This window comes from Musa acuminata, chromosome BXJ2-2, assembly GCF_036884655.1.
Source record: "Musa acuminata AAA Group cultivar baxijiao chromosome BXJ2-2, Cavendish_Baxijiao_AAA, whole genome shotgun sequence".
Classification (NCBI taxonomy): Eukaryota; Viridiplantae; Streptophyta; class Magnoliopsida; order Zingiberales; family Musaceae; genus Musa; species Musa acuminata.
Genome location: NC_088339.1, coordinates 16,625,381 through 16,636,511, shown reverse-complemented (window position 1 = coordinate 16,636,511; position 11,131 = coordinate 16,625,381). Strand labels below are relative to the sequence as shown.

General features: G+C 33.4%; 1 non-coding gene across 1 annotated transcript; it reads right to left on the bottom strand.

Annotated features, from left to right (window-relative positions):
* Positions 1 to 471: 471 nt before the first annotated feature.
* Positions 472 to 545, bottom strand: TRNAV-AAC (transfer RNA valine (anticodon AAC)). The gene has a single exon. It is a non-coding gene; the product is annotated as a tRNA-Val (tRNA).
* Between the last annotated feature and the right edge of the window lie 10,586 nt (positions 546 to 11,131).

The window sequence follows — 11,131 nt, the reverse complement described above, 5'->3', positions numbered from 1 at the left end:
AGGCAAAGGACAATGGTCAATGATACAGTATCTTTCTTGGTACTCATACAAGTGCAAACATCTTATAAGACAATTATATGAGATAAAAAGTTGTTCATTTAGGCATTTTGAGAATTTATATTCTCATGCTATGGCTGCTATTAGGTATAGGAATGGTAATCCATATTCCTTTTGTAAAGATTATTATAGAGTTGACACATACAAGAAGATCAATAATGATAAGATTTTTCTTACAAGAAGCAAATAATATTGGATACAATGAGAATGAGAATATGATCGTATCATATTATCTCTAAGAAGCATGGTACAAGCTGGTAGAAGAAAAAGAAAAAAGAATTGAATTTTAGTGTTCAATGTATGAACAATTTAGCAATTTGGATAGGATTTGAGGGCAATGCCATTTTGATAGGATTTTTTTTGGTGAGACAACTTAGTTAAAAATTAATTTTAGTGACAAAGAAATTTAGCAATTGGCGTCGCCCGGACTCGAACCGGAGACCTTCAGTGTGTTAGACTGACGTGATAACCAACTACACCACGACACCCCGACAAACAATCTTAATTTTAATGAGTTATATGATTATATTATAACATATCTTAATATATTTTAATTGTTTGGTTGTCCAAAGTTGAAGGAAATTCTTTTACTTACCAAAAAAAAACAAAAAACAAAAAGAAGTTGAAGGAAATTACATTGGAAGTGTAAGTTGCAGTATATTCTCTATTCTAATTATTTTGGACCAATTTAGAATTTCAAATCTCAAAAAATATTGCATGGATCCATTATCTTTTGGTGGAAATAGAAAAAACTTTGATAAAATTAGAAATTGGCACATAGTTAAGATGTTGAAAAATAAAAAAAATATTTTAATTAGATAAATGGTGACATTTGTCCATTGGGAATAAATTCAAAGCTTTCATAAAAAATTTCAGATGAATAATGGGGAACAATATCAAACAAATTATCTTAAATGGAAAACATATTATAAAAGTTCATCTTAGTTTCAATCCAAGTTTTTCAGAAGATTTCAGATTAGTTTAACCAAATCTCCCATGTGATACACTATTTTTGAATTATCCTAAAAAACAATATATCATATGAGATGCTGAAAATTCAAATTATATCAAAATAATTCTCTAAATTAGAAAAACAGTGACATATGCCCATATGGGACAAATACAAACCTTTCATGAAAAGTTTAAATTATTTAAACTAGTCCTTATATGCAATACATTATTTTTATTTTAACCCCAAAAATAGTGTACCATGTATTAGAAAATATTTTTTTTCATAAATTTTTACCTCTGTGTATGGACATATTTAGAAGCTTATATATTAAAAAAACATTGCAGCAAAAAAAAAAAAAAAGAAAATTAGAAAATGACACATTGTTTTGATGTTGAATAATTCAGAAAAAAATCAAAAAAATGTCTAAAATAGAATAGACATTATAAAAGTCCATCTTAGTGCCTTCTAAGTTTTACAAAAGATTTCATATTATTTTTTATCAGTCCTCCTATGTGATAGAAACATTGTTTTTTAATTGATCCCAAAATATAATATATCCCATATTAGAAAAATACTTTTCTTGAACAAATTTTTTTCATTGTTTTTTAACATATTTAGTAGCTCAAATATAAAAAATATTACATATATACATGATTTTTCAATGAAAATGGGAAACAAGACTTAGAAAAAATTTATAAAAGGTACACTGTTTTGATACTGAATAATTGATAAAAAATATTAAAAACTTTTAAAATTTAAAAATATTATAAAATTCCATCTTAGTGTCATTCCATGGTTTTTTTTTTAAGATTTCATATCATTTTGAGTAGTCCTCTTATATGATATATTATTTTTTGAATTGAACACCAAAAAAGTGTATCATATATTAGATAATATTTTTTCTGGATCAAATTCTTTTCATGATTATTTGACATATTTAGAAGCTCAAATATTAAAAAACATTACATGAATCTATGATATTTTGTTGCAAATGGAAAAAATTGAAGAAAAATAGAATATGTCCCATAGTTTATATGTTGAATAATCTACAAAAATATCAAAAAAATTCAAAATAGAAAGCAAATTATAAAAGTCCATCTTACTGTCATTTCATATTTTTCATAAGATTTTAGATTATTTAGACCAATCCTCATATGCTATACACTATTTTTGAATTGATTGCAAAAATAGTGTATCACATATTGGAAAAAAAATTTCTGAACCAAATCTTTTCCATGGTTTTTTGACATATTTAAAAGCTTAAATATAAAAAATTATTGTATTTGCCTATGATTTTTTAGTGCAAATGGAAAAAAACTTAGAGAAACATAAAAAAAGGCACATTGTTCTAATGTTGAATAATTCAAAAAATTTTAAAAATTTAAAATATAAAATATTATAAAGTCCATCTTAGTGCCTTTCCAAAGTCTTTAGAAGATTTCAAATTATTGTGACTAGTCCTCTTATACGATATACTATTCTTGAAATGATCCCAAAAATAGTACATCACATATTAGGATATTTGTTTTTCAAACCACATTTTTTCCATGATATTTTAACATATTTATAAGTTCAAATTTCAACAAAAATTGCATGTACCGTAGCTTGTGGGCATAGACATTGGGATACACATTAAAGATACATTATGTTTTTAATCAACATTTCATCGTACACATAGGGATACACATTAGAGAAATACTTTGTAACATCCTAAAAAATATTTTGTTTGTATAATTTAGTACAAGGTATGATACAAAATTTCAAAGAATCATATTCTCCATAAAATTGATCCACATATATAAATTTCAAAGGTGATTTATATCATTTCAGAGATCATAAAAGACTTTTATACAGATTAAAAAGCATACTATCCACAAAATTATTTGTCATCCATAATTACTCCTGCAATTTACAAATAATATACCTTCAACTACTTCTAAGAGAATGTGTAAATAGAATATCCAAAAACTAAATGCTCAATAAACTTTATCATGAATATGAAACAAAAATTCTTAGAATATACAAAGGTCAATAATTATATAATTAATCATCGATAAAATATGTATGGTATTTCAAAGTCTTCGAAATTGGTAACTTATGATGTAATTTTCTTTCGATAGGGTATATTTTGGTATGTCCATCCCTTTGAATTTATGATTGGAACAATCCCAAAATACAATAATTCTAGATTGATGTCACTCATATTCTTCAATGTCTACACCTATAATAATGGAAACATGCTTCATTATATTTGTTGATGAAATAAAATAATTAAAGGAATCTATCAAACACTTACCACCTTATATTATGTAAGAATTTTACTTTTAAATTGGATATTGAATTGTAATGCTCCCAAATCTTCTTATGTAGATTGACAACCAAAATTTGCTAATGCTGTAATTTCTTATTATGTAATAACAAAAAAATATATTTAATTATCCCTCCTTTATCAATCTTGCTGTTTTGTCTAAATAATTCGTGACCATGTACTTTGAAACATTTCTGAAACAATATCACAAATTTCACTAACCTAAAATCTTATACCAAATAAGAAAAATATCGAGAAATTAAAAATACATATGTATCTCGAATCTTGCATACGTTACTATCAACATCATATAAGATTCTTCAAGTGACAATGCTCGTGCCTTCCAAATTAGAATATTGGCATATATATCTATTATATCCCTATCTACCATATTATTGAAATCTATCAACTTCAAGAAACAATGCAAGGTGAGGTGGCATATGTCGTCTTTCCAAATAACTTCGATAGGTAAATTATAACATCAAGGAAATGTTAGTTGTCTTATATTTAACAATAAATGGAATAGTTATTATATACAATCAAGCTATAAGTAAAAATTATATTGTAACTTATGACATCGACTTAGCTTGCATAAGATTAATACCACTTCTTCTCTTATAGTGACTTCATTTTTATCAATAGTCTACGAGATCAAAATAACTCAGTTCAAACATCTTCTAAGTTTATTTGGTATCTTATAAAAACTATTAACAACTTTCAAAATTGTTGCCATCTCTTTTTCTTAGTTAATCTTCGTCCTTGAGATTTGGCTTCACTTGGTCCTTCATCATGGAAAAGAGAAATGATATTCAGGTCCACCTCATCTAGTTTCTTCTTTTCCAAGGGTTCATGGTAGGAATGCTTCGTTATATTTTTCATCATCTCTTTTTCACAACTTTCCTTTATTCTTTTCTTCTTATGACTACTCATTTCATAGAGATTGCGCGACATAAGTTTGTAGACCTTATATTTCTATCATCAGTACACATTTTTTTAAGCTCATTGTATAACATTTTGTTTTTTTAAGCTCATTGTATAACATTTTGTCGATTGCATGACCCTAACTATGTTGCCTCACAAAGAACATGAATGTCCTAAGAACATCAAGACATGCATCACAATTTTTGTATTGTGATTGTTGGGGTTCACGTGTCTTACGTTACTCTTCTTGGACATCATCTATACGTGTATCGAATGTTTCATGAGTGTCTTGTTGTTAGAATAAGAAACAAATTCATTACCTAGTTATCTAAAAATCTATGATTGTATGAATTTAACCAACAGGTGATCCTTTAGGTGGTAGCTCATCAAATAATGAAAAATGATCATTAGGACAACTTTTCAAAACAACATACAATTACAAATCTAATTTGAAAATAACTAACTATATCATATGATTTTTTTGAAATCATTTTAGTTGTTTGTGATTTTACTTCAACAACGACTTCAAGCACGAGACGTGCTAACAAAACCATCCCTATCAAAGATTATAACTTTTGATATCATATTATACCAAATTACAAATATAATAATTTACAAACTATATACATCTACGTGACTTACCTACAATACAAATAGGCATGTAATTTATCTACAATACAAATAGGTATCCTTGAAGATTGTACTTCAGTTGATGACTTATAGCAGGGATACACTCACAAAACTACCAATCACATAATTTATAAACTACCAGTTATAGGTTACTAGTTATAGGCATCCTTAAAGATTGTACTTAATTTACAAACTACTAGTTACAAGTGCTCTACAAACCAATCATGTAAGTGATGGCACGTGTGATACACTGCACAATCTTTTTTGTTATTATTATTGTATCAAAATCTTGGGGGCGATATCACATGCGCAGCGGAAGAACATAAAAATAAAATTCTCAAATTTCTCATCAATGTGTTCATCGTCATGTGAAGATTAGTGCGTAAAATCTGTGAAACTTAAAACTGCATATATTAAAGATTGTATTACCTAGGGAGATTGCATATCTCTGAATTCTTGTAAACCTCTAGGAGAGGGTAAATGAGGTTAAGTGTCCTCCTCTCTAACGGTGATCTACAAGTAGGACTGTGACGATGCTCCTTAAGTCTCCAAGTATGCTATTTGAGGAGGAGATGGGGAGAGGAGAATAGGATATGGTAATCCAAAGAGACTCTAGCCTATAAATCATTGGTTCCCTCCTATTTATAGAGGTCCCCTATCAACTTAGCATTAATGGATCCTGCCCTGTTGGGTATTGGATCTCCATCCAACTACTCAAACCTCTTAGATTAATGGATTTCTATCTAATAATATCTTATTGGCTCTTATTAAATCTTATGCATAGGATCCAATAATTTAGAGGCTTATTGGATATCCAATAAGATAGGGGCTCCTACGGATATCTCATATATAAACCTCTACTCATCGCAATGCCTATCATATGTGTTTGACCCTCTAGGCCTAATATAAAGCTGGCCATGAGTCATACTACTACTGTCACAAACAAACTTCTAAACAGGATGTGTGATGTAATGCTTATATATGTCCGTGTCTTTTGGTATATTCATGCTTTGCACAGAATGTAGAGGGGCGGTCGAAGACTTAATAGTCCCATTTTAGTCGGGTTTGGTAACTACTTTAGACTTATAAATAAAGGTTATGTCACATGGACACTTGAGAAAGATTTTTGATCTGTAGTGGACCATTTTGACCCTTTTTTGTGCAACTGTTCAAAGCTTGTAAAGTCTATTTGTAATTTGCATAGTCTATGAAGTATTTTCAGAAATGTTTACTTGTGGATCCCGAGTGAGGTATTTTCTCTATCCCTTTTTCTCTTTTGTAGGTCCTAAGGGACCTTGGGAGGCTTCGGGGAGGCTGACTTTTGCGGACGGACACGCAAGGGTGTCGCACGACTTATGCAAAACTAGCTAAATCCGTGACAGATGGTATCGGAGCGGGACAAGCACTGATAGAAACACTTGGCATACAAACGTGGGGGACCTAGCAAGGCTGCGTTGAAGGCAGTTAGCACATGCACGACCGTTTAGGGGAAAACAAGCTTGAAGATATAGGGAAAAGGAGTCGCTCGAAGGAGCAGGAATCTGAGATTGGCAATTAGAGGAATGGCCAACCCTTCACATAAGAGGCACCACGAGAACAAGCAAGCTTGGAAGAATGCGGAGCGCACAAAGGTTGGGATGGCTGAGTTTGAACTATGGCTCAACGTTGACAACCATACTTGATGATACTCAAGGCAAGCAAGACGCTTGGTAAAGGATGAGACCATGTAAGGTGGATGATCAGATATAAAGTGGAATAATCTTTGTATATGAACAAGTACTAGAAGTCCATAATACACAGTGGAATTAAATGAAATCACAATAAAATAGAACACCAAGATATAAGTGGAAAAACCCCTTCAATGTGAAGGATAAAAACTACGGGGCAAACTAGAGATAATCCACTATAATAATAATAAATATATAAATCTCATTCTCTTGCCCCAAACCCTAGCAACAATCACAAGAGAATAACTGGGATACAAGGATCACGTTGCTGTGCTCAATATGTAAATCCTCCCTAATTCTTCTCAAGTAATCACAATAAGAATCTATTGTAGATTTGATCTAACTTGAGATGAGAACACTGTTGGATTATTAAGAATAGTCTCTTTGCATTGTCCCTATTTTCTTCCCCTTCTTTCTCCTTAGATTTCTATCTTTTTCTCCTCCTTTTTACTACTGCAAGGATCACTATGTTGTTGCAATTTTTCTCCCAAAAACACAGCCACTTGCTCCTAAAAAATGTAGCCACCACACCCCCCTTAGGTTGTTGGGTTGTCAACCCAACAACCTTCCCCTTCAGCCCATAAGGGAGGCTGTCCCATGCTGATCACCTATCAGAATATCTCCTATCTTTCTTTTGGTAAGGTCTTCATTTCATTTGGTAGTAGTATCAAATCATAAGTGTGGTTCTTTTGAGAAGCATCCATCTTTTCCTGCATAGCAACTAACCACTTCTCTTTCTGCTCAATTTCAACTGCTTCCTGGAAACTCTCTAGTTCACCTGCATCAGTAAGCATCACATACTCATCTATAGAGTATCTTGTGGAAGGTTGACGTTGTCTAGAAGATCTTCTCAACTAAGGTTCTATTGGAAGTTGCTCTCCAACTTTTTCTTGCTCAATATGTCCTGTAGGTAGATCAACATCAGGCTCTACACCATCTTCCTACACATCTCCCCCATCACCCTGATATACTGGAGGAGTAATTGGGTCACAATCTGCTAATCCTTCTGCAGAAGTTTTGGCAGGTGCTTTCTTTTTTAAGTCCTCAAAGGTTTGATCCTCAAAGAACACTACGTCTCTGCTTCTAAACACCTTCTACTTTTTTAGATCCCAAAGCCTGTAACCAAAATGATCATGTAAGTAGCCAAGAAAAATACATTCTTTAGTCTTACTATCAAACTTGGACCTCTCATTGTTTGGAATATGTGCAAATGCACGACAACCAAACACTCTCAAATGCTTGTACGAAACATCTTTCCCTGACCATACATGCTCTGCAACATCACCATCTAGGGTTGTACATGGTGATAAGTTGATCACATCAACTGCAGTCCTCAAAGCCTCATCCCAAAACCTTTTGGGTAGCTTAGCCTATGAAAGCATACATCTGATCTTTTCCATTATGGTGCGGTTCATCCTCTCTGCAATTGCATTATGTTGAGGTGTACCAAGAACTGTCATCTTATGTTGGATCCTATGTGACCTACAATAATCATTAAATAATCCTGTATACTCACCACCATTATCTGATTTTATGCATTTCAATTACCTTTCTGTCTCCCTTTCAACCCTGGCATGAAACTTTTTGAAGACATTAATAACTTGATCTTTGGTCTTCAAAGTATAGGCCCAAACTTTCCTAGAAAAATCATCTATAAAAGTGACAAAATAAAGTGCACCATTTATACCAAGAACATCAACAGATCCACCAAGAGTTTTTGTCCTCAAAGGACCACATACATCTATATAAATACGGTCTAAGGCATGCATTTTTCTAGATAAAGCAGGACTAGCAAATGAAACTCTATGTTGTTTACTAGCCAAATAATCAATATAGGGGTTCAAATGTATACCTCTGAGATCTTGTAATACCTCTCTCTTGGAAAGAGCTTGTAGTCTCTTCTCGCTTATGTGTCCTAATCGCCTATGCCACAACTCCATGCTAAAGTCTTTCTCTATAGCATTTAACTGCTCACAATAAGCTTTACTCTACAACCTGTACAAAGTATTACATTTATTTTTACTAGTTATAACAAGAGAACACTTACTGAGCTTCTATTGCCCTTTGTGAAATCTACTATCATAGTCTTCATTATCTAGCCTTCCAACTAAAATTAAATTCAACCTTAGGTCAACCACATGCCTCACATCCTTAAGCACTAACTTGCAACCAAGGTTGATCTTTATGTGGATATCACCCATGCTAATGATGTCTGATATGCCATAGTTACCCATCTTGAGAACACCAAAATTTTCAGACCTATAGGTAGCAAAAAACTCCCTCCGTGGTGTAGCGTGATAAATAGTACCTGTGTCAATCACCCACTCAAGATCCTAACACATACAAGAAAAAATATCATCAAAATGAGATAAAATCAAATAATCACCACCCTACACTATAGCTGTGATATTATCTTCTGACTTTGTAGACTCCACTTCTTTTCCCTTTTTTTTGCTCTTCTTAGATTGCTTGCATTAGTTCTTGTAATGTCCTTTCTCACCATAGTTATAGTAAATAATATTTTTTCTTGATCTTGACTTGCTCCTACCTATGCATGAACTACTTCTAGACTTTGACCTTCCTCTGTTCTCTGAGATAAGTGCATGTGAATCATTCTAAGATATTACTAAATTCTTTCTTCTCAACTCCTTATTCAACAAACTGCTTATTACTTGACTAATAGTGACAACACCATTCGGCATAGAATTACTAAGGGAAACTACCAGTGTCTCCTAACTTTCTGGTAATGAACTGAGAAGTAACAATGCTTGCAACTCATCATAAAGAGACATTTTCATAAAAGATAACTGGTTAGTAATACTCTGCATTTCATTCATATGCTCAGCAATAGAAACACCCTCTCTATATTTTAGGTTCACAAGTTTTCTGATCAAAAAAGCTTTGTTGCCAGCTATTTTTCTTTCATAGAGACTTTCCAACTTTTTCCAAAGAGAATATACAGAAATTTCAGTAGAAACATGGTGAAAGACACTATCATCAAGCCACTATCAAATAAACCCAATTATTTTTCGATCTAACCTCTTCCACTCATCATCTGTCATAGTTGTGGGTTTTGCACTATCTCCCTGCAAAGGTCCATACAAATCTTTGCAATACAGGAGGTCTTTCATTCTTGGTTTCCATATCATCCAATTGTTTCTATTCAAACTAATCATGCGAGAAACATTATTGGCCTCCATGTTTAAATACAAAATTAAATTACCAAAATCCTGCTCTAATACCAGTTAATGGGATATAAAGTGGAATAACCTTTGTATATGAACAAGTACTAGAAGACCATAATACGCTGCGGAATTAAATGAAATCACAATCAAATAAAACACCAAGATATACGTGGAAAAATCCCTTCAATGTGAAGGGTAAAAACCACGGGACAAACTAGAGATAATCTACTATAATAATAATGAATATACAAATCTCAATCTCTTGCCCAAAACTCTAGCAACAATCACAAGAGAATAACTGGGATATAAGGATCACATCACTGTGCTCAAAATGTAAATCCTCTCAAATTCTCCCCAAGTAATCACAGTAAGAATCTATTGTAGATTTGATCTAACTTGAGATGAGAACACTACTGGATAAATGAGAACAGTCTCTCTGCATTGTCCTTGTTTTCTTCCCTTTCTTTCTCCTTGGATTTCTATCTTTTTCTCCTCCTTTTTGCTGCTGCAAGGATCACCATGTTGCTATAGTTTTTCTCCCAAAAATGCAGCCACTTGCTCCTAAAAAACGTAGCCACCACACCCCGCTTATGTTGATCTAGGGTTAGGTCAAAGGGGTGTGGGCTGTGGGCTGATAAAGCCCACCATGGGCTGAACCCACTTTGGGCTGTCAGCCCAATAGTGGAATGAGTTGCTCAGTGACCGAAAGAGTTGTGCAAAGCTCACAGAGGTAAGGGGAATTGCTAACTCGAAGAATTTGGTACTCATGCATGGGCTTGTATATGGACGATGGAATGTTTGTGGCCACCCCAAGGCGACCGAAACTCGGTGCCATGGGGCATTGAAACTTTCTCTTTAGCATGTGAAGGATATGTCCGTAGGAGGCTGAAGTGTGCAGCGAGTTTAGCATGTTGCTAGGCCTTAAGTGGTGCAGCGGGAGCTGTATTGACGTGGAGTCACAATCTAGCAAGTGCATTTACAGGAGCCAGAATAATGCGCAGTTTGTTCAGCAAATCGGAGTAGTCCAAGGGGATGGTGGTCTCCGAAACGAAGAGAGATGTTGCTCCAATGGGATAGATATCCAAGAGAGATAAGTCCTAACTCTCTAGAGGGAGAATCATGTGCAACAGACCGCACATGTTAAGGAGGAGTACCTCAACAAACAACAACTCCATGAAGCTCAATGGACCGAGAAAGCAACGAGGAGCCATCACATGATCTCGCTTGAGAGAATACATTAGTGGATGCATTACGAGATCAAGTGGGGGAGCGACCTAAGGCAACATAAATAAAGACACACTTAGAGTCGATATGGAGATTGGACTCAAGGGAGGGCTGACCTGTAGAATGG